Source organism: Notechis scutatus, chromosome 1 (genome assembly GCF_049901735.1).
Source record: "Notechis scutatus isolate UNSWTSFEM ecotype Mainland chromosome 1, rNotScu1.2, whole genome shotgun sequence".
NCBI classification, from domain to species: Eukaryota; Metazoa; Chordata; class Lepidosauria; order Squamata; family Elapidae; genus Notechis; species Notechis scutatus.
Genome location: NC_142009.1, coordinates 148,813,219 through 148,838,361, shown reverse-complemented (window position 1 = coordinate 148,838,361; position 25,143 = coordinate 148,813,219). Strand labels below are relative to the sequence as shown.

Sequence of the window (25,143 nt, the reverse complement as noted above, 5' to 3'; positions counted from 1 at the left end):
GCATTAGCATTCAATATCACGGCAGGTTGACCATCCAAGGCCTGGCATTGACTTGAGTTAGTTGCCCCTATAGATTTCAGATAATGAACTCTCTTGCAGGGGCATCTGCAGCAAGCTAACATTTTCATCAAAATGATGACGTGCACATTGTGACGTCACAAAGCAACTTCGGAACTTGGACGTAAAATCACAGTGAAACGCATAAGGGGCAGAGTTTGCAACCTGTTACTCAATGCCCCCCCAGTGGACACTTAGGTTCACTTGATTGATGCAACATGCCCTTACGCACATCCCTCTCATTGCGCAGGACCCTTTATTAGGAATCAGATCTGAGGGAAAACTGTTTTATTATGGTAAGACTAATAGCAGAACATGTCATCACGAGCTAGGGTCCCAGTGCGCAGCTGTTGATTTCCCTCTGATTCTCCTCCACAAACTATTGGAGGGGTAGGACCAGTGGTGGGATTCAGATTTTTTTACTACCGGTTCTGTGGGCGTGGCTTGGTGGGCGTGACATGGCTTGGTGGGCGTGGCAGGGGAAGGATACTGTAAAATCCCCATTTCCTCCCCACCCCATTAACCTACTTTCCAGCTCTGTTCTCCTGTGCAGGGCAACAAAAGAAGACCCAGCCAAACAGCTGGGACTCGGGAGGCAGAGAATAGATGGGGGCGGGGGCCAGTCAGAGGTGGTATTTGCCGGTTCCCCGAACTACTCAAAATTTCCGCTACCGGTTCTCCAGAACTGGTCGGAACCTGCTGAATACCACCTCTGGGTAGGACTTTACTTACAGGTACATGATATCCCCCAGCCACCTCTCTTTTTCCTGCCATGACATTGCCTTCATTTTGCTTCAAGCCTAAACCTGAGGCAAAATTGTTGTTAGCAGTCCTACTGTTAAAGAAGCACGTTTGCTCTTGGTTAACAATAGGATACACTTCACCCATCGCCATGCCACAGATGTTGTCAGGTGACTCTAAGGGGTGGGATCAGTGGTGGAATTCCATTTTTTTAAACTACCGGTTCTGTGGGCGTGGCTTGGTGGGCGTGGCAGGGGAAGGATACTGTAAAATCTCCAGTCAGAGGTGGGATTTGCCGGTTCTCTGGACTACTCAAAATTTCCGCTACCGGCTCTCCAGAACTGGTCGGAATCTGCTGAATACCCACCTCTAGGTGGGATCAGCTTGAAATCTATTGGCTTCTTTAGACTGATGTTGGTAGCCCCCTCCTCCCTCCTTTGTTGTGGGCAATAAGAGAATCCTGTTCAGTGAATTAGACTCCCTGCAGGACCTATCAAATTTCTAAGCTTACTCCCAGCTTTGAGACCTGGATGCCCCTCCTTATCAGTAGTAATGGAGGTGGGGGGGAGACACTGCTTCATGAAACAGCAGAAAAAGAAGAAAAGACAAATGCCTGCCCAATCTCTCCTTAAAAACTTTCAGTATTGGAGCACCTGCAACTTCTTGAGGCAAGCCGTTCCACTGATTAATTGTTCACAGTGTCAGAAAATTTGTCCTTTGTGGTAGATTGTTTCTCTCCTTGGTTAGTTTTCATCTGTGGCTTCTTGTCCTGCCTTCAGGTGCTTTGGAGAAAAGGTTGATCCCCTCTTCTTTGTGGCAGCCCCTCAAATATTGAAAGGCTGCTACCTATTATGTCACTCCTAGTCCTTCTTTTAATTAAACTAGACTTACCCGGTTCCAGCAACCATTCTTTATGTTTTAGCCTCCAGTCCCCTAATCCTCTTGGTTGCTCTTCTCTGCACTCTTTCCAGAGTCTCAACATCTTGTTTATATTGGGGTGACCAAAACAGGGTGCAGTATTCCAAGTGTGGCCCTACCAAGGCATCATAAAGTGATATTAAGAGAGACATGAACTTCTATCACCGGCCCTTGCTACCCTAACCTCAATACCTGTTAGCTGTCATTCAGATTGCTTTTAAATATGGGTTTGTTTGAGTAGAAAGGTGGTTTGCACTCAGGGGTGGGATTTTACCAGTTCGCACCTATTCGTTAGAACCGGTTGTTAACATTCTAAGCAGTTTGGAGAACCGGTTGTTAGAAGAAATGACTGGCCTAGTCCTGTAAGGAAGGGAGGAAGGAAACATTCTGGTGTTGCTTACAGAAACTGTCTCTCCATTAACCCTTATTACATTCTTGGCAGGACTGGACTTCCTGTCTCTGGAGGTTTTTTTCCTCCTTTGCTGGTACTTTGCTTGTGTGGAGTGATCATACAAAGTTACAATGGCACTGAAAAAAGTGACTTATGACCATTTTTCACACTTAAGACTGTTGCAGCATCCCCACAGTCATGAGAGGCCAGGGGAGGAGATGCATGCCTCAATGTGAGTGATATTGAGTTGGCCACACCCAGCCAATAACATGACCACCAAGCCACGCCCACCAACTTAGCCACACCCACAGAACTGGTTGTTAAAAATTTTGAATCCCACTCCTGTTTGCACTCCTTCACCACCCAGGACTGTCAGGAGATCTGGGATGGAAGAGCCTCCCCTCTACATGCCACGTTTCCCAGCTTAGGCAGCTGATATCTAGGCTGGGAGATAAATTGAAGGAGAAATGAGAAACCCGTAGATCTAGCTTGAGACAAAAGCATTGCCAAGCATAGCCTGTTCTGTTTATAGGGAAGAGAGACAAACTTGCCGATCAGGAAACAAGCACACCATCCTCCAACTGCAAGGAGGAACAGATGGAGAGGTGGGAAAAAACCCTGAAGAAGAGACCCAGGTGTCACTGATGTTCTGAGAAGTGCTATTTTAATTTCCCATGATATCCTGAAGTATCAAGATAATGTCAGCAATTAAAACAGCTGCTTGCTTCAGCTACTTGGCAGTACTCAGAAATCCCTGTCCTGTTGGTTTGTTAGATACTGATACCCAGGGGTGGGATTCAAATTTTTTAACAACCGGTTCTGTGGGCATGGCTAAGTTGGTGGGCGTGGCTTGGTGGTCATGTTATTGGCTGGGTGTGGCCAACTCAATATCACTCACATCAAGGCACGCATCTCCTCACCTGGCCTCTCATGACTGTGGGGATGCTGCAACAGTCGTAAGTGTGAAAAAGGGTCATAAGTCACTTTTTTCAGTGCCATTGTAACTTTGAATGGTCACTCCACACAAGCAAAGTACCAGCAAAGGAGGGGAAAAAAACTCCAGAGACGTTCCTGAGACAGGAAGTCTAGTCCTGCCAAGAATGTAATAAGGGTTAACGGAGAGGCGGTTTCTGTAAGCAACACCAGAATGTTTCCTTCCTGCCTTCCTTACAGGATTAGGCCAGTAATTTCTTCTAACAACCGGTTCTCCAAACTGCTAACAACTGGTTCTAGCGAATAGGTGCGAACTGGTAGAATCCCACCCCTGCTGATACCACACAAATCTACTGAAGGCTAACGATTCACAGGTGTGTATATGTGTGTGTGTGTGTATGTATTTGTGTGTGTGTGTGTGTGTGTGTGTGTGTAAAACCTGGAATTAGCCCTGTTTGTGAGCAAATAAACTAATTCAAATACAAACAAACAACCCACCATGCTTGAACATGCTTTCATCTTTCAGGTCGAGATGTTCCTATTTACATAGATAAAAATCCAAAGTAGAGAAAACTGAGTTACATTAGACTCAAGGCATTAGAGCTCCATTTGAAGGACTCGTGTAGTATTAATAGAAATAGAAACAACCACCAGAGTCTCAGGGCCATGACTCAGGGCCAGCAGGCTATCTGGGAAGGGAAGCAAAAGAGCCCAGCTTGAGTCACACAACTTTTGGAGTCAGGCTGACCACAGTTCCTCTGCTGAGGCAGCTGAGCTTATAATTCCAGCTGCGTCACCAAGCTGCTGTGAAAAGGATGAAGATTTGACAAATCCTAACAGCTATTACAATGCTATCGGGAGAATGTTTTCCAAAAGTAGGTTGTGTTTCCGGAGTGGCCTGATTAAGACAAAAGCTGCATTTGACACCGGCTTCAGTAAACACAGCAGGAAGCCAGGCACTGCTACTGATGACTATGCAAAGAATTGTGCAGAACGGATTTCTCCAGGTGGCAAAGAGGCACCTTCTGCCTCTTGTTGTCACCAGGTGAGACCTACAGGTAATCTGATTGCTCTGAGTTTCTGAGCAAACAATATCCCTCTGGTACCCCCCTCTGGTGTGCCCTGAGGCAGCCTGTCCTCAAACCGAGTGGCATAAATTGCATATCAGCGGATCATCTTTTTGTAGGGCTCTTTAGTCCCATCAGACTGCTCTACTCCAGACTCATGGGGCAAATCTCAGAGCAGGCATCCTCCCTTTGTTTTCTCATTACTGGCAACAGAAGTGCATTTGAGAGGAAGGCAATGCCCTTCTGGTGTCATTTGCAGAATAGCCCCATAATAATACGTTAGCCTCTGGTTTTTGCCAGTTGATTGACCTGTTCGGGAAGCAGTCACACAGAAATTCAAGGAGCATCCAAAGAGTAGGCATGCTATTCCTAACAACTCCAACCCTTCACATGCAGCACAGCCGAGCTCTTTCCATGTCCTCTTCTGCCTCCACTGAAATTACAATCAGAATAACAAGAGTTGGAAGGGACCTTGGAGGTCTTCTAGTCCAAACCCACTCTAGGGAGACCCTAATACCATTTCAGACAAATGACTGTTCAATCTCTTCTTAAAACCCTACAGTGATGGAACACCCACAACTTCTGGAGTCAAGCCACTCCACTGATTAGTGAAGGCAAGCTGTTCCATTGATTAATACGTGGAATTGATTAATGATCAATTATTATATTATAATATTAATAAGTGTAATGGATTAACAAATGAATGGAAAGTCCACATTCCATGGTAGCCTCTGCTTATATAAAAACTCATAAACTCATGCTCTGCTTATGAACTTCTGGAAAGAAGTAAGTAGCATGTTACCCATGGACAAATAGTTTTCCCAAAGTAACCACCGATGGAATGAGAATACTAAACTGCAAATTGAGTAAAAGATAGAGAACAACTACCCACTTTGATTGATTGCTACCCCACCCATTTTTCAAAAAGTGAGCTAATATTCCTGACAGACATGATATGGCCAAGAGATCAGATGTTGGCAGAAATAGGACTGAAAGTAATAGCATTAATGGGAACTAACATTAATCCATCAACATTTTCCTTTCGACTATTTTCTTCTTTTCAATCAATCCGTTCCCTTCTAGATCACTCTGTGTGACTAGTTTTTGTAAACAAGCAACCTCATTTTGCAAAAAATGCCTACATTTGAATAGGCCCTCAAATAGTTGGAAAAAAACCATGGTTTACAAACCAAACTAGCTGGCATTTACACATCATATGAAATCAAAACCAATTTAGGGTTTAGTAAAGTATGTGAGCCTTGGCTTATGAAAACACTTATGATCTCATAATCAATGATATTTAAGCAAGTTTTCTTTAATAAAGCCTATTTTCTGAGATCATTCTATCAGTTTCTTTGTTAAATTTCTACATCCCCCATCTCATCATGGCCATGCACGGCTTTGTAATCCAAAACACAAAGAGACTACTAAATTATTTTTTCCTGCTTTAGTTGAAAAGTGGTACAACTCTACTTAAAAATGTAAAGTCCATTAATTCCAACAGAAAATATTATCATGTCGAGGCAATTTGAACTATAGTTCTCTCTCTCCATAGAATTCACCTTGATGGTTTCATCTTCTAATAGGAATAGCAATGCGATCCATAGTATGAGACTATTATACATTCATGTTGAAAGGTGGAAAAATAAGTGCAGTGAAGTTTACCTTTCCAATACAAATGAATCATAAATGAGCAGTTTTCAATAAACCTCCCTTGAATTGTCAAGTTCCAAAAGATCTTTCTCTCTACACTGTTAAATTAGACCTGGGCAGCCCAGGCTTTCAACCATAGAAATTCTCTACTCTACTTTCTATTTTCTACTTTCAGCCATAGAAATTCACTGAGTTAATGTAAGCTACCTTCCCATCCTCAGTCTAACCTACTTCAGGAGTTCAGTGGGGAAAACCCCATGAATGCTCTTTGTCCTCCTGGAGAAAAGGCAAGATATGAATCATCATTATCTATTAATGTGTAACTACAACATAGAATGTCCCTAACTTAGAATTTGCATAAAATGCTGTAGCGGCTTATATTGCTAAACCCAGGTTCTACAGGAAGTCCATACAATCTCTTAGTTCTTGTCAACGATCAAACTATTTTGAGAAACAACCCCCCCCCCATTACATCTGATTAGAATAAATTAAGAAATAAATGTTCCAGATACATTGGGTCCGAGTTTGGAAATACATTTTCAATGTCATATAGTGAGGTCATTCCATCCAGACATACGGGATATATCTGAAGATTGTAAATGCCTAATTCATAACCATTTTTATATTCAAGCTAATCTATGGGACATGGATACCTGGATACCTAAGGGCCCTTAGAAAATCCTACAATATACGGTGGCAAGGGATGGGTTCATAACTAAACAGCTAATATTATAGGTAAAATTGGAAAGTTGATTTTAAGTTCCCATAGTAAATATCATTTCTCTGTGTTGTTGCCAAGCTGATATGTTAGGTTTTGCAGAAATGCAAGAAAGAGCAAAGTTTGCTCAGCAGTTATTTGATTTGTTTTTCTAATCAAACCCAAAGACCTGCAAGATCAACAGTGTGAAATGATGTAAAGTAAAGGTTAAGAAAATAAAGGATTGAATTGAGGATAATTCACATGAGGGAATCAATACTAAGCGTTACTTCTAGGGTGACAGAGGGACATGGATTCTTTCGTAGCTCTGTAACAGTCAATGAATATTAAGACCCTGGAGCCAGCTATTCCTAACACTGGACCATCTTGTGTACATCCTGGTAAAGTGAGGCACAGAACATTCGTGCTTTGAGAGCATTTGAAAAAGCTGTAAAAGGGATTGTGATTTTGAGAATAAACCTGTTTTAAGGGCTTCATTATATGTTTTGGTTATTAAAAAGCCCAGCTTGAAATAAAGAATGCAAAAGTGTTTTTCTACTTTAATCATTTTTTAAATATATAAAACAGGATCTCACACAATGTTTACCCGTGAAAAAAAATTGCATTGGGAGAAGAACGCAGCTTTAAAGGCGGAATAAGGGAAAGAGTAAATTGCCTTAACGGTGGCCTGGCAATGAGATGAAGGCCATGCCATGAGGACTTGCCCTCTGAAAACATTGCACAGGATGTCATCATGCTGCTGTTAGTGGGAAATGAGGATAAGTCTGAATGCGTGAATGGCTTGGCCTTTCCTAACAGGATACACATTAGGAGATTCAATACATCAAGATTGGGAGAGCTGGGTTCACATGACCTGGCTGGAAAAATCCATCCTGAGGAAGAACAAGATGATAAAGCGATCAGACTGTCATGAATAGGGAGTCCCAGCCGTAGCAACAGAATCCCCTACTCCTGGCCCTTGTGAGTCAGATCTTGAACTGGAGGCTCATCCACCCAACCCATGGGAACATTGCCAGCTCTGTGTGAAAAGGCAGAAAGCGGGGAAATTGAGGAGTGCTCAGCTGTGCAGAAGGACATGACACAAGCAGCGACGCTTGGGAGAACCCTGATGCCACTAGAGTGCCAGCTGGTGACTGAACACTTCCTGGTATTTTAAAGCCGCACCTGAATATGCCAGAACAACTTTCTATATCAGTCTAATTTTGTAGGCTGTGCCCTTTGCTTGAAACCACTCTGTAAGTAGCTCTTCATATCCTCTAGCTTTTACTATTTTTGCTAGAAACCTCAACCTTTAGTTCAATCATAATGAACACTCCTGTGCTTCATGAATGTTGGCTAAGTCCCTTGAACTAGGACCGTAGCTATGATTCTGACTTGGCTTGCTAGAACCACGGTCCTAAAATTGCTGATTGACTGATTCAGCCTGAACTGGACAAAACAACCATGCTTGATTCTCCCTCAGAATCTTTATATTATGCAGGCCTTCATTTTACACAGAAACATATATACAGGACCAGCCATTTTGGATTGCAGTGATCATGTGGCTAATTTCCATATGTACAATAGTTTCACAGATAGATCCATTTGTCTAGAGTTTTAGAAAGAATGTTGAAAAAAAGAATACTCTTGATTTCTCCTTTGGCATTTTTCTCTGCAGCAAAGGAGCTCCGTCATGTTATGATATGAGACAAGAGAGAAGCTAGAACCTCAGTTGCAGATAAAATAACTTTATTAACTTCATTGTAATAGTATAAACATCACTGACAATAGTGGAATTTGTGTCAACTGTGCATTTAATGCTAAAAATCCAAAAACATTGCCTGGGCTGTGCTCTGATATAATCTGACAGAGGCTTGTAGTATAATATGAATTTCGGAGTCCTCATTACACAGGTTGGGGTGGGTGGGTGGATGAATAGAATCTGTGGTCTCATTTGATAATGTAAGATTGAAAATTATTTTGAAGCTGTTACGTAATATTTAATGTTAGCCTTGAGGGGTCCTTGCAGATGTTTCATTGCTTAGTTTGGGAAATGAAACATCTGCAGGAAAAACAAGCAATCTCAGAGAGCACCAAGGACCCCTCATTTCAACCCTGACCTACAAATATTCTCCTTTATTAATGTTAGCATTTCCCCCCCCCCTTTGGCATGAATCTTATATGAACTTGCCATCTGCTGCATGATCTCTGTTTAGAAAATTATAAATATCAGGATAAAACATTGTAGCCCCTTAACATTGCTTAAGAAAAGAAAGGGAGATTGAAACCTTTCTCGGAAAACCAGAAACCTTTTTAATTCAAAAGTTATGCAAGAGTAGGTCTTCTGTTGTCAAAACTTGGGTAGACTCCATGGATGGCAGCCATTTTGTACAGCTTTGCCTTACAGAAGAGTAGGAAATAGCTGTGCTGTATGTGTCCCAGACTGTGTTTCCATAATGGTTTTGAGAAAAGGCTGAAACAAACGCAACTGCAGACCCCCTATTCTAGGGACTCTGAGGTGTTAATTTGTGAAAAGTTGAGCTGGCATGTTTCAGCCTTTTTTTTCCCCCAACAAAATTAGAGATTAGCCTAAGTCTGTGCATGCTATTCTTTGTCACCTTTGATAGCAATCTGAGTTATTAAGTTCAAGGCTGACTGCAGCCAAGATTAGGATATCTGTTGTCCTCCAGATATTGCCATGCTAGATCTATTGGCTATGATAATGGGGTTGCTAGGAACTATAGTTCAACAACATTGGCAGGGTGAGGGGTTTGTCTCTGGGGCCAATTTAGACTCTGACATACCAGAATATTTAGACCAGATCTGTCTTACTTTTAGACAGAGCAGGAATCCTAAATAAAACTTGCAGCTTCTAACATAGGGAAACATAAAGTAGAGTTCTTAAAATATAAATAAATAAATAATGGAATAATTAAGACTATGCTGCCTACCTAACTACAGAGAAGGCTGGTTTGTTTTCCTTTCTTCTTTCTAGATTATATGGCTCATCACTGTTTCCTGTCAACAGACATATTTCCAGCTTTTATTGATTCAGTGAGGTGTAGAAATAGATAATCAGTGATTCCATGTAGATATTCCAGAGGAGAGGTCAAAAAAACTGAATTTGTAGAAGTTCACAAACAGAAGCAATCTACCCCCTGAGCTCTTAACAGATGATGCTTCCCATAAAGACAATAGCATTTTTACTAATTATGGCATCTCCTTGGAGTAGACATGAACCATTTTATCTTTAAAGTGCTTTGCAAATCTCCTGCAGTAGACATTTATGGTTAGTTGAGTCTGTTCCCATCCATTAACTGAGAAAGGTCTGCCAAGAATTTCACAGAGGATACAAACAATAATATTAAAGGTTTGTTGCAAAATTTATATCTTTGTGCTCTAGCCGCTTATCAGATGATAAGAAAGATATTTCCGTCTGGAGAGCACCCAAAAATCGCAGTGGAAATATTGGCCTTCATCACAGAGACTGTATCTGACATAAAGCAATTTCCTATATATTTTTATAATGCCCATTGCTTTTGCTCATTTTTTCATCATTTCAAGTTAGTGGTGTGGCTGTCTCACTCCCAGAAAGGGAATTAAAATATGTTTGACCAAGGTAGAAAAAATATCCAAGAAAGGACTGGGAAATCTATGCCTCTCCCCATGTTGTTGAACTATAACTCCTTTAATCTCTATTAACCATGAAAGTAAAAACCACTAAGAGTTGCTTGGAGTTGTTGCTATTAATATTAGAGGCCAAAATCGTCTGGTGTCCTAGACTTTCCCATACTTTTTTTAAAAATGTCAATAATTTTAAATAGTTAAATATATTCTTCCTGCTTGAATGCTTATCTACAACACCTGTGGACATATAAAGCCTGCACAGATAGACAAGGCATGGACAAAGACAATCCTTTCCTCCCTTGTTGCCTTAAAAATCCTCATTCGAAGGTGTGGCTCCCCTCCCCCAATCATAGCAAAAGTACAGAGAAAACACAATGTTACTTGTAACTGACATGGGACAGTGTTTAATGTCATAAACCTGAATTTAATATTTGTTGGGCAAATGCAATGGCTTACCATAGATAAACAGAGTAAGTAGCAAAACCGGTCTGAAGTAAATTGTCTTAGTTTTGTTATTTAATTTTTTTTAAAAAAACTATATTTGAACATTTGCCAAGGTGGAATTGTTTCAACATCCCATCGAACACACTAATCCTGTCTCATAAAACCCCTTGTCACATTCGTTCTGATGTTTTATGCCGAGTCAGGCCAGAAGGCTGGTAGGCTACTGTGATGTTCTGACAGAGCGCTTTGGATTTCGAATGCCATGCCCCGTGGATGGCAATATTTATGGCTTTGCTCACAAGTCTCCTTCCCTGATAAGGCTTCAACCGAGCAGTTATACAATGGTTGCTCAGAGCACAGGGTGTTTTTTTACAGGCATCAGGGCTGGTGCACCTGTGCTAAAAACTAATATAATAAATGCTCATTTACCGATAACCAGATTTTAAGACTAGCATAGGAAGGTAAGGCCAATTGCTTTAATGGGGAAAAAATAATGAAAAACTCAAATACTGACTTCTCAGAGAGATGATCACATACTTCTTTATCAGATCTGAAAAGATTATATAAGTTATGCTAAGAATAACTCTTCTTTTAATAAATGTTGAGATGTATTGTCCTGGACTATTATCTTGTATTCTTGTTTCTTCTTGCCTTACATAATATTAAAAATGAAAAAAAAAAAAAGAATGATAATACCAGGGGGGAGCGGTATGGGAAAGTTACATAACTATCTTCCTAGGGAGGAAGAAAAAATACCGGATGCTACTGTTGAACTTGTAGACTATCTAGGAAGAACCAGATTAGTAAAATGATGAAAAGGCACTTTTTTTTTTGCATTAAAAGCACACCATCAAACTCTAGATGTAGAAGGAATCAGAAAGTATTCCGAGTTTCAGCCAGGCAGATACTAAGAGTTCAAGATATCCTAAGGATAATCCACATACATACTACTCATCAATGGGCCGACTCCTCACTCTATCACCCCCAAATGTTTGCTGGAATCATCATGTTTTCAGCAGGTTTCTAAATATTAGGCTGATAGAGGATGCCAACATTATATCTGGTGGGAGATCATATGAAGGGGCTTTTGCACAAAATGCTCTCCTTGGAGCCTCTTTTTACACGAATTGGGGATCCTTAGCAAGTACTCTTTGCCATCATGTATTCAATGGGCAGATTCTATTTGGCATTAAGCAGTCCTAACCAGACCCAAAGCCATATAAAGTAATAACAGGCAGTTTTAAGTGCACTTGGAAACCAACTGGCAGCCAATGCAGTTTCCATAATATTGGTGCTTTATATCTGTACTCTATAGTTCTTGTTTTTCCATTTTGAACTAGGTGCGGTTTCTAGATGATCTTCAGGGACAGTCCCTAGTTATTACAGTCATCTCACCAAACGCTAGCAAGGATTTGAATGGCTATTGCCAGCACATTCGGTTCCAAAAATGATCACAAACTTTGCCAGATGCCCTCCTGACATACTCACAACTGCTTTTCTAGTATTTATTGTTTATTTTTTATATCCTGCCTTTTTTTTTATAAACCACACAAGGTGGTGAACATGTCCCTCCTTCTATTTTCCCCACAAAAACAACCCTGTGAAGTGAATTGGGCTCCAATAACACCCAGCTGGTTTTCATAGCTAAAGTGGAACTAGAACTCACAATCTCCTGGTTTCCTGTCTGATGCTTTAACTATTAGATCAGATTGGCTAATAGGGGCTGAGAGTCCAAAATCCTCAAATTATGTACCAGTTCTTTATTGGAGAGCACAAGCCCACCCAAAAGCTAAGATTGGTATTATCTCATGCTCAGTCAGTCTCTGAATTAATAGCTACTCTATCTTGCTATGGTTAAGTATCAACCTATTTCTCCCATCTAGACCCTTACAACTTCCAGACATCTTGTTTAACTTCTACTAGATTTTCCAATTGGTCTGTGGTAGAGGTACAGAGCTGACATCATCAGTGTATTGGAGATAATGGGCCCAACTGTCAAGTAACATGTCGGTGGTTTCGTGTAGTTGTTAAAAGAAAATGTGGGAGAAAGCTGAGTGTGAGAGTGTGAGAGATCCTGTGGGAATGTGCAGAAGAATGCAGATTAGGTAGGAAGAAGCAGTACAGCCCAGAAGTAAGAGCTGTGAAAAGAAAGCATTTGAAAGACATACTACCTTAATTAACTCACTAAAAACGTGACTGGGAATTTACTCTTATGGTTTTCAATATTATATTTTATCCCAGCTGAGCATTAAGGATGCCTTTCAGAAATCCCCGAAGTTCTCGCTTCTTTGACTAGCCAACTATGTGGGGGTTTAACATTAGGACAGCCCAATGCTGGAGTGGCCCAGGGCTCAATCTTTCCTTCTCCACACAAAACAACTAAAAAAATCTGCTCGGGAAACAATGAAACCAGCTTAAATTGATGCCTGTAACTCACAGCCCTCACAGATATCCAGAAGGATGCTATTCTCAATGGTACTGATGGTTACTAACAAGTCCAGCAGGGTTAACAGAGTCATGCTTCATCTATCCATTTGATACTGTAGATCATCCATGAGACACCTTGGTGTTTCTATCTCATGCCTGAACCTGATCCCTGGATGTAAAGGGCCCAGCTAATGTGCTTTTCCCAGAATTCTTTACAGCTACTGTTCCACGACTTTCTCTGAAAAATCAAGGGTTAGAAACTATTTGACAATTATCTTAATAAAGATGGGTCTGAAGCAGCCTGTGGGTGGGTACACCAATTCTCCTCTGGGACGACATTTTCTCCTTTGACAACAAAACCCTCACAAAGGCCCAGGCCCAGACTCAAGCTGCAGATAGAAACGAGGAACAGCAGAAGTCCCGCCTGCGAGTGGTAGAGTTCATCTTAATAAAGGATTCTGCTAATTCTTCAGGATCAACAGTTCCAACTTCTTCCTAGCTGGTAATGTCACAAATAGTCATGTTCAGCCCCTCTTTGGACTTTGTCCAGCAAACTTCCAATTTTGAGGGAATGCTAATGATTTAATCCACAAAGTACTTGGCCGCCATTACAGAGCCATCCATCAGACATCCTTCTGGCCAACCTTCTACTGAAAAGTAGTACAAATATGGAACTGACTATTGATATGACATAAATACCAATAACATCTGTGAAAAGCCTGGGGAAGTAGATTCTTTCCCAGCAGTTTTTTCTAAAGGGAGAGAGCTTGCATTTAGCCATAGCTTTCTACTGGCCATTCGTCTACCTGTTGTAGAGACATTTGTGCTAGCTCTTTGATAAGGAGGAATTGGGAATACAGTTTCATTTAATTTCCCATAGCATGCCCATTGGGGAGAAAAGGAAGTATTATAAAAGGGTTGGCTTTAGAGGCAGAGTCTTAAATTGCCGCAGAAGCTGGGGGAACAACTAGAATGGAGGTATTGACTGGAAACAACTCTTTAATAAAAAAAAAAACAGTGTGGCCTGGCAAACCTGAGTTGGCTTGGGTGGTGTTTATGCTGCTGAAGGCTTAATTGGTGAGGGGCCCAAAGCCAATGAAACGGGGTAGGGCACAATCTAGAACTTTTCTTCATAACACAAGGAGCCCCAATGGGAGCCAAATATTATGGAAGGTTTAATCTGTCAGAGAAAAGCAAGCTACCCAGTATGACTCCCTGAAAGAAAATTGATAATTAGAAAGGCAGAATCATTCGCAGTCAATTCCTTTAAGCAATCATAACCCAAACTAACAAGATAAAATTATAATAAAGCGTGCTAACAACTTCTCCTACAGTGAGATTTTTTTAGACAACATCTAATATTATGCAAGATTATTTTCATTAATCTAAATGACTCTTTTAATCTTCGCTTCCCCGTGCAGCTTCTACAGCCTTTCAAAACTGCTCTGCCAATTTCCCCAGATTTGTCAAGAAGCAGACTGGAAAACTTAAAAGACTATGAATATTATACCGGCCATATTTACAACGGGCACTTGTGATTTGATTTGATTTACATTTAAAATTAATGAAAAGTTAGCAAATGACTTCAACTACCACGAACAAAGAGAGGGAAGGGGGAGAAAGTGAGAATTTCCCCCCTTTTATTATGTTAAAAATTACAATTCAATAAATTTGGAGAGGACTTGCAATTCTTGAGTCTTCGGATGTAACTTTAGTTTTAGAGTTGTTTTATCAGAACTGTCACCTCACTAGTCCAGAGTGAATTTATAACTGTAATTGATTCAATAATTTCCCTGAGCACTCAATTCTTTGGGCCAGGCAGGAAATGTGTAGATGGGCCTGCCATCAGGGTATGATGGAATTCAGAAAAGCCATGGTTTACAATAAGAAGTGGTCTTGAAGATGGTACCTCCTTAAATGAAATACATATTCTCCTTGAACTGCACTGCTGTCATGGGAACCCAGGAAAACACATAGTTTCTTCATGGAGATGCCAACAGATGCAGCAAGCACACCCTCACTTGGATCTGTCTGTAGTCCATTAAAACAACATGATGGGTAAATCACGATACTACAAAAACTGCCTTATATTAATTAGACAAGACACAAAGTTTTCCAGCCCTCTCAAATTTCGAAAGAGAAGCAATAGCCATAGCAATCACACTCAGACTTATATACCGTTTCAGAGTGCTTCACAGCCCTCTCTAAGCAGATTACAGAGTCAGCCTATTGCCCCCAACAATCTGGGTCCTCATTTTACCGACCTCAGAAGGATGAAAGGCTGAGTCAACTTTGAGCCGATGAGAATCGAACTGGCGGAAGTCGGCAGAATTAGCCTGCAATGCTGCATTCTAATCATTGCACCACTATGGCTCTCAGAAGACATCGTTCTCTGCCTTTTTCTCTCTCTCATTCAGGTATACAGTATAATAAGACGAAGCAGAGGTATAGAACTGTAGGTCCAGTACAATTGCAGGATAGATTTTACTAACAGAAATTCTAGGGGGTGGTGGGGATGAAGCTTCCATTTTTCTACAGCAGCCATATTAAATAAGAGATCCATAAGGCAGGCCTATTTCGTCCAATTAATTTAAAACAACGATCGGCAGATAGCAACAGGGGCCACATCAAGCTCTTTTTTAAAAACCCCGAAGAAAAACTCAAAAACTCAAAGTGTCGCAGCAAAACTATTTGGACAGTTTTAAAATCCTTAACGAACTAAAGGAGGTACTTGCCTGATGCCAAAAGGTTAATGAAGGTCCCAAGGGAGTCTTTATGTTCTGTAACTGAAGAGTTGTTGCTTAAAGGGAATCCGACTATCTCCAACCTCAGTTATTTAGAGCAGAAGCAACAACGACAACAAAAAATATTTAAATAGGATACACAGAGACATTCCCTTGCAAAAACAGGATCCTAACGCAACAGGGTTTTAAGGTTAACGACTGAATTGACCTCCTAAAAACTATGGTAGTCGTTGCAGGGTAAATCAATTACTATTTTATTCATTGTAGAAAACTTTTTTTGTAACATTCAATTTACAGATGGATAATGCAATCAGATTGCTTTGCAGTACATTCTTGGCATAATAGAAAACCAGAGGGTGGAGCTCTAATACCTATACAGTATTTGGTAGGAGATATTGGTAATCTGTAAAAGAATTCTACTGGATTCTAACATACATTCTCAAAAACCTTCTTTGGTAACCTTCTTTGTCCTTTCATGACACTCAAACTCTACCCTTGGGAAGCAACCTCACCATATTTACAACCGATTAACTGTAGTTTTGCAAGTCGCATGAGAGTTTCTTAAAAAAATTAATTCATAGTACCAAGCCATTTTTCTTGCAGGTAATCCAACACCCCACGTGGATTATTTTAGAGTAGATAAAGGGACAAAAAAAATTGACATTTCAGGGCTCCATTCCTCCCTGCCCAGATTGTCATTTCATGCTTCAAAATTGTTTCTGGGTTCCAAATAACTTATTACAAATGGAGGGGGGGGAGAGTTACCAAAAAATATAAGTAGTCCTCAATTTACAACCGTTCATTTAGAGACTGTTACAATAACACTGAAAAAAAAGACTTCTGACTTTTTTCACACATACAACAGTTGCAGTTGATCAAAGTACAGACACCTGGCAACTGACTTATATGATTTATGACAGTTAGTGTCCCAGAGTGAGGTGATCTCCTTCCAACAAGTAAAGTCAATGGGGAAGCCAGATTCACTTAACAACTGTGTTACTAACTTAACTAATGCAGTGATTCACTTAACGATTGTGGCGATAAAGGTTCATTAAATGGGGCAGAAATCACTTTAAACAATTGTTTCGCTTAGCAACAGAAAATTTTAGGCTCAATTGTGGTCGTAAGTCAAAAGGACTCCCTATATTTGACACAGTGCACTGGCTTAAATCACAGCACCGCTAACCCTAACATATAATGACATTTGCCTTTCCAGCCTTGAAGCTAACCTGCCTTCCATCGAGGACCTGTATACTGCACGAGTCAAAAAGAGGGCTGTGAAAATATTTACAGACCCCTCCCATCCCGGACATAAACTGTTTCAACTCCTTCCCTCAAAACGACGCTATAGAGCACTGCACACCAGAACAACTAGACACAAGAACAGTTTTTCCCCCGAATGCCATCACTCTGCTAAACAAATATTTCCCTCAATACTGTCCAACTATTACAAAGTCTGCACTACTATTACTGTTAATCTTCTCATCACTCCTTATCACCCATCCCCTCACACTTGTGACTGTATGACTGTAACTTTGTCGCTTGTATCCTTACAATGTATACTGACTGTTTCCTAGTATGATTTGATTGCTTATTGTACCCTATGACTATCATTAAGTGTTGTACCTGATGATTCTTGTCTCTTGATGAATGTATCTTTTCTTTTATGTACACTGAGAGCATTTGCACCAAGACAAATTCCTTATGTGTCCAATCACACTTGGCCAATAAAAGAATTCTAATTCTATTCCTTGAAGCTAAGTGTTTTTACTGGTGGCTCAGCTCCATTTCAATATGGACAAGCAAAATAATAAAATGAAAACTTCGTAACCATACATAATCCTGATTTGGCTAAACCCTACCTTAAAAATATTTTTTTTTTTGTAAATTTTATTTGAGTTTTCACAAAGAGAAAAAAAATACAAATAAAACATCTTTTTTGAAAGTAGCGTAATCCCGGGTTACATTTCTTCGTACAGACACAAATTCAGGTTCATGCTCATTTTTATATTCTATTCCATATCTTATTACTATTTTACATTTTCTGCATAGCTTCTCCCCTCTTTTAATTTTCTCAATTTTATTTGAATTATCTCATCTCAATTCAAATCATTGTATTTATATTTTTTGTCTGTCCTGTTTCAATTATCTATTATCTTTTCTCATTAAACAAAATTTCTCCTGTAGTTACTGATTGGAGTATGACGCCTTTATATCTTTTCCCTAAAGTTGTAACATTCAATATAATACATAACTTCCATTCGGATTCTGCTTGGTACATTCTTAAAATACACACTGTATTCTTAAAAAAAGAAAAAAATATAAATGTATAATATAATTAAAACAACATTCCATTCCAATTCAAGTCTATCATTAATATTAATATTCATTAAAGTCTTAATATCTTTAACATTACTTTTCAATTAAATATCATACTTCTCTGGGAACAATTATAAACTTTCCATAGTTAATCCCCCCCCTTCACTTATATTTTATAAAACATTAACTAATTAAAATGTTCCCATTCCTTCCTAATTCAATTTTCTCATTTATTTTATTTCACTTATTTTATTCACAAACATTTCACTAAATTACACTAACTATATTATCCCTCATTTTAATCATACATTGTTTCCAATTTTCTAAAGTTATTTCTATTACTAATATAACAATACAATCTTATGTACCTTTACAGAATCCCTTTTTCAGTTAGATTTTCATCCATTATCTCTAAATAGATCCTGTTTCTCTATATCTTGCTCCAGTCCTTTGTAACTTCTTTTCCTTTCCTTCTTCCCTCTCTTCTTCTCTCTCCCCTTTTTACCCCCTTGTCTCTCTACCTCTATTTCTCTCTTCTGTATTCCCCTTTTCTGTTGCTTTCCAGTATTATACTTATTTTTCGAATTATTTTTCTTTTCTTTGGTTGTTTTTTTAAGTCTTAAATTCTCCATTCTCTTTCCCCCCTTTCCTTTTTCTTCCCCACATAAAATTGCTTGTTCATTAAAGATGGCTTTTTCTTTGTCCCAGTTTTCTTGTTTTGCAGTCTTTTCTTGTTGTTTCTCATAGTTCCAAATCTCCATTTCTAAGAATTGAAAAATGAAGCCAAAAGAACCCTTCCCTTCTTGTGCATCTTCCTTGTACTTTTTAAGTTCCATTTTCAATTCATCCAGAAGTGGTGCCATTGTATAAATTTTTAAACAACCACCCGATTAATTTTAGTCATTCAAATATAATAACCAAGAATCCAAAGATCACCAAATAATCCAAATACATGCAAGCTGTTTCTTTTTTGCTCTTTTTTTTGACTTTCTCTTCCTGGGGTTACTATTTAGTTGCAAAGTTTCAGTTAAAACGTATCTTTTAGAAGTCTTCTTGAAGTTTTACTGTAGATTCTTTTTAATTCCAGGCAGTCTCCTCCCTCTTCCAGATCCTGCCCTTATTCTTTTTCTCTCCCTTCCTGCTTATGAAAAAGAATATTTTTAATGTCCAGAAATCTTTATTATCCCTTTGGCATTTTGTTTTATTTTCAGCTTAATTGCCTATTGATGTCAAAGCAGATTTTTCCGATTTCTTATTTAAGTCTCTTAGTTGTCAGTATAGGGAAGGAGAGAGAAGAAGAAAAAAGCCAAACCTTTCCCTTTTCACTTTCCTTCGCTGCTTCCGACTCTTCTTTGGGAGCGATGTTATTTTTTGTAAGTTTAAATTCCAGGGTACCTTAGTTGTTGCTTTTACAATTTAACCTGGTCAGCCAAAACTTTCACTTCTTATCTTCCTCCTGCACATTCTTTTCCGGTCGAGTTCTCCTTTGTGGTGGCCATTTCTGACCACCGCTGCAACCGCCTTCGGGAAAGGGAGTAATGGCCAGCTGAGGAGGAGAGATGCGGCTCTCCTCAACCCTGCTGGCGGTCTCCCCCCTCTTCACCACCTCTATGGGGTGGCTTAGCCCCACAACCAGCTGGCTCGGGGCGCTCCAGCGGCGAGCCCAGACAGAAACCGCGCATGATCGCAGATTTCTGTCTGTCGCCAAAGCCCTTCAAACCGGAAGTCCACCTACCTTAAAAATATTTAAAAAAAACAAAAAACCTCCTCTTTGGCTGCAAAACCCAGGATTAACAACTGCTTCATTTCCTATAAAGCTATATATTTTGTTTGTATCCTGCCTTTATTATTTTTACAAATAACTCAAGGCAACAAACATATCCCACACACCTTTTTCCCCACAACCCTGTGAGGTAGGTTGGGCTGAGAAAGAGTGACTGGCCCAAGGTCACTCAGCTGGCTTTCATAGGAATGCTATATCATTCCTATATATGTCAGCCCTTTTATAAAAAGTGGAGGTTTTTCTAATTCAGAGGTTGCCAGAATTTTGTAATTACATCTGATCATACTGTAATACAGAAATGTTAGGTCATGGGTTTTTCTTTCTCTCTGAAATTTATTTTTTCCTTTTCAGCCTAATAGAATGCTGGGAAGAAATTGTGCAGCAGAACTCTGTCCATCTGTCTATCCCTGCATGGTAACTTCCAAAAACCGGAAGTCCCAGAAAAAAAGCAGAAACACAAATGTGAAAACATGTTACATATTTCAGCTTATCATGCTTCCTTTATTTTGTTACTCAAGGAACATCAACATCTTCATTTTTGTTTAACACCATCTAAATTAAACATACCAGAGAGGGAAAAAAAACACCGTTCTATGCATTGGTATCAATACTGAATCTGTTATACAGAGTGTACCCTATAGATAACGTACAACAAATTACATTAAAAGTTTGAACTGGTGGTCATTTTCTTTTAAAGTCCTCTTCATTTCTTGTTTCACGCCTGGCCTTTGAACAAGCACAATAACATTTTCTCTGGGGGAAAATGATTTAGCATATGGCACCTCTGGAAAAAAAAAACCTTTAATGTAATTAACTTAACAAAATATATTGTGATTGGACCTACGGGCCCTGACTTTGGGGTATGACTTGTCTTTCACACTCTGCAAAGCACAGAAAGATAAATTGAGAGTTAATTCTGTATTATTCTGTATTAAAATTAAGAGTTGAACAAATCTGTAATCATCCGTTTGGAAGAATGTAAAGATAAACATGTACTGAAGGAAAACAAATACTAACCTGGGCCAATTTGCTCATTGTCCAATTGACTCCATTGCCCATGAATTGCCATAGTGGCAATGATTTGAAGTTGGGATTTAGATTCAAATAGATTTTAATGTGGCCTCTTTAAAACACAAAAAATATACATGGGCTGCTAGAGTTCCAGCTGAGCAGCAAAATGCATGCAATGGTTGCAGCCACATGATTTTAATATTAACCCTGCCAGAAGCGCATTCATCATTTCAAGCAATACAGAAACCCTCGTGATAAATTGCTCCCGGTCTGTTCTCTTCCCTTGATTAACATTCAGCTTCTGCTACTGAATAAGATGAAACACCGTATCTATCATTACCAAAGAAGAAACATAATAAAGTTCTGACACAACCAATATTCCGGAGATATAGCATAGCAATCGTATATTTGACCAAGGAAGGTGCAAGAAAGAACTTTTAACATATTAGGGAAATCGCCCTATGATTCTAACTCTGTAACAGACCGAAGCCGCTGAGAACTGATGGCGCAGTATATACCATCTCCTCTTTTATTGCACGCTTATGACGAAAGACAATATTTCGTGCCATTCAGCTCTTATTCATTTTGGTGCCTTCTAGTCCGTGTTGACTCCTGGTGACTTTCTGGGCAGTTTTCTTAGCAAGGTTTTTCAGAAGTGCCTTGCCATTGCCTCCTTCCTAGGGCTAAAAGGGAGTGACTGGCCCAAGATCACCCAGTTATGTCTAAAGTGGGACTGGAACTCATGACCTCCTAATTTCTAGCCTGATACCTTAACTACTACACGGGGTGTTTAACCGAACTGGCTCTTGAGTCAAGAGTAAGTAAAATCGTGCTAATCTCACCTTCACATCCAATTGAAACAAACCTAAATTTTTTTTGCATGGCAAGGGTTTTTCACAGAAGCATATTTGTAGGCTATCTGTTCAGCTGCAGAATAAAATGGCAGATCAGCAGACGTTATATATAAATACTGCTCTCCCCTTCCAGAGAACGGAAATACCTGCATTTTAATTTGCTCAAACAATTTGATAGGTTTTGAGGTGAAAACACAGCTGTTACAGCAGGACAAAAAAGAAATATTCCAGCCAAACAATATACATTGGTAATGACATTTCTAAACTCTGTAGTAGGGAGATATGCCAAGCCCTTACTGGCCCAGATTCAATGATTATCAGTAAGACATATCAACCAAGCTTCATAATCAGCCAGCCCTGTCTGATTATGTCAATGATTGGACTGTGCTACTCTAGAGAAGGAAGAAAAGTGAGATATGCAACATGGGAGAAGTGCAAATACCTTGTTCTCCAATTACTTTAATTAAAGACGGTGATGATGGTAAAGTATCTCTGTTCCAAAAAAGAATATGGAAATTTTGGATGCCAGGATAAGGTCAATATAAGCCAGCAGGGGCACTAGAAATCCAAGGTAGTACATTCCAGCAAACAGATCAATCACATAAAGCGGCCAATGCTGTTTTTTTCCTATAAATCTAAGCTATTGCACAACTCAAGATTTAAAACCTAATTGAACCATAACTATATGCTTTCCCCCTTGATCAAGTACATAACGAGGTTCCTTCCAACTCTGTTATTCCATTAATAATTTTACTATCCCATTGCAGAAAATGATTGAAACCTAAGTCTACCAGGAAATGAATTGGGCCTATTTACAAGCAATGGATAAAATGTTAATGTTTACTTAGGGCGGGATTGTTTTGAAAGCCCCAATCCAGTCTACCCTACCTTGTGCATCCTGAATAAAAACCCTGCACATCCATTCCTGCAGCATAAGGCACCCATGTCCTTTTGAGGACAATTTCTACACTAAGCTAATTCAGACATTTTATCAATCTCTCCCCCCCGCACCTCACTTAGGCAGAGAATTAAACTGTCTTCTGCAGATTTTTGCCACCTAGATTTTACTATACTTCAGTTCAGATGCAAAGCTTCGCAATACGCTTTAGATAAGAGTTGGGCATATTTATTTTGGGCTGGAAAGGGGTTGGGAAAATAACAGCATCACCCAGCTAGGTATAATTTAAAGAAGAATAGAACTGAAATGATCTAAGTAGAATTCAAAAAAGTTCTTCCTCAGCTTTTAAATCAGTCCCAACATTCTTTGCCTTGTGATATTTTCAACTCTAGCATAAGTGTCAACAGATACTGATCTATAACTATAACCTTTTTTTTTTTTTTTTTTTTTTGGTAAGTAACATTTTCTATAAACAATAGTTTAATGAGTCCAAAGTAAAACCTTAAAGGAACAGTGGCATAAAATTGTAAATATTAAATCTGGATATTTTGCTTTGACAGCGGGGCTCTTTAAGTGGGACCTTCTACAAAAGATTGCATAATGAATGTAATTCTATTTATTTACTGTTCTCAGTCATAGTGAAGGCCCATTTCTAACCAGCCACCTGTGTTTTTCCTTAAAAATTACAGCAGCTAAATAGGCTTTCTCCCTAGAAAATACCTGCAAAGCTCCTCGCTCCACACACACCCTCTGCTCATCCCTATCTAGGTGGAGAAGCTGCCTGTTTTGGTTACATAAGGAATGGCACTCACACCCAATCCATACAAGTAAAGGAAACGGTCCCACAGACACACACACAAGTTCTGAATGGGGCATTATGGCTACATTAAAAGCCATGGGTATACTTTATTCCGATATGCTTTACCCTATTGCTTTTAATTAAAAACCAAGAGAGAACAGGGAAGGCTTACAAGCTCAGCTTTGGGTAGACTTTTGCTTACATCAGTCACTGCTGGTGGGAAGGTAACTGTCAGCCTTCAAGATCTTCTACCTTTGCTTTGCATTTCTTTCGGCTGCCATAAGTAACGGGGGACAAGTATGGGAAGCGAGCTGGAGGTGGTACAAACTAGCACTGTATAAACTGAGGAGGGGGGAGAGTACATTCTTGCTTAGGTTTCTATTTCTTGCTTAGCCTTTTCTCTGCGCAGCTGCAAACCTTTATCAAAGTATGCCAAGGTCAACGGACAGAATCTTCATCACCACCTGAAGATATCCACATGATGCTATTCACAACTTTTAATTGGAAGAACCATTTGAACTATTGGGGGTGGGGACATTTCCATCACTTTGTATATGTGATTTACGTGCCTATTTCCTCAGATTCAGAATTCTCTTGTTGCTACCACTTCATTTCCAGTAAAATATATCTTTTCTCTAATTAAAAGAGTCTAAGTATTTCTTTCTTGGATTTTGAATGGAGCACCAACTGACAGTAACAGGCTCTGCCTGTACAGACAAGATACAACATTCAATCTTTGGCTGCTGTTGGAGCTTGCCTGTTTATTTTACTGACGTTCTTGATTTACATCTTTAGTAACATTCAACTGAAGGGCTAAAGAGAGAGAGAATCACATTCCTATTCAGACACAGTTCTTTGTGGCTTCTGAAAGAGAAAGCAGGACAATGTCACTAGTGGGGGAAAAAAAACTGAATTAAAGTTATACTGCCTTGTAAAGGTAAAGACTCCTTTAAATAGAGTTCAGCCCCATGGCCTCATAGAAACATCCATGCAGTTTCTTTGCTAACAATTAAAAGATGTGTCATTGTCTTCAGCCAGGGAGTAGTTCCATCATGTGCTGAATGCAGGGTGATGTTTTTTTCTTCTTCATTTTATCTCCAATGTTTGGAAGGGGGACAGTGATATTCTTCCACCTACACTCTTGAAACAATTGACCTGTTTAATCTATACTGTGCAAAAGAAACAGCCATCCCTTCTTAATGCCTGCAGCAGTTTCCAGTAACCACACGAAGCAGCTCTTTGGTGGCTCTGAATGGAAAATTCCTTCAGACTCCTTTGGAGAAAGGATCCCCCAACTCCACATGCATTCTGCATGGCCATAAATATTCCCTTCCCCGGTGCCTCTTCTGCTCTCTACATTCCATCTTGCTTAGGGGTTTGATTACTAATCCCTTGGATTCCTAATTCCTGCATGCAACTTTGCCCAAAGTATGTCCCGTGGTTTTTGTTGTTGTTGTTGCTTACTCGTTGCAAGAAGGCCATTTTTTTTTTTTGCATCTGCTCAGATACCCGCATTATTTCCGAAGAAAAAGGAAATTTGGTGCTGGGGCAAGAGGCTACTGTAGAGCCAAGGTCCTCTCCCTCTATAAGCACTGCACTGTCCAGCACGGTCTTTTTCGCCTCCCCCCTCGCCGTCCCCGCCTTTTCACTGCTACGAAGGTCCAATTCCAATTCCAGTTCCTTGTTCCTCGAGGCAATTTCGGTTTCCATCCTCTCAGTCACGAGGCAGTCGGAGGACGGTGCTTTTAATGCAGCACGCAGGAGGATGCAGACGCGGAAA

The 25,143-nt window shown here is 39.8% G+C and overlaps 1 protein-coding gene and 1 long non-coding RNA gene across 2 annotated transcripts in view; both read right to left on the bottom strand.

The window, feature by feature from the left end:
* Positions 1-25,143, bottom strand: part of SNAP25 (synaptosome associated protein 25) — a 63,453-nt gene that overhangs the window by 35,327 nt on the left and 2,983 nt on the right. The gene's annotated exons all lie outside the window — the stretch shown is intronic.
* LOC148133038 (uncharacterized) lies at positions 18,979-19,856 on the bottom strand. The gene is made up of 2 exons (XR_015747050.1): positions 19,414-19,856; positions 18,979-19,156 (listed from the first exon to the last, which is right to left on the bottom strand). It is a non-coding gene; the product is annotated as an uncharacterized LOC148133038 (long non-coding RNA).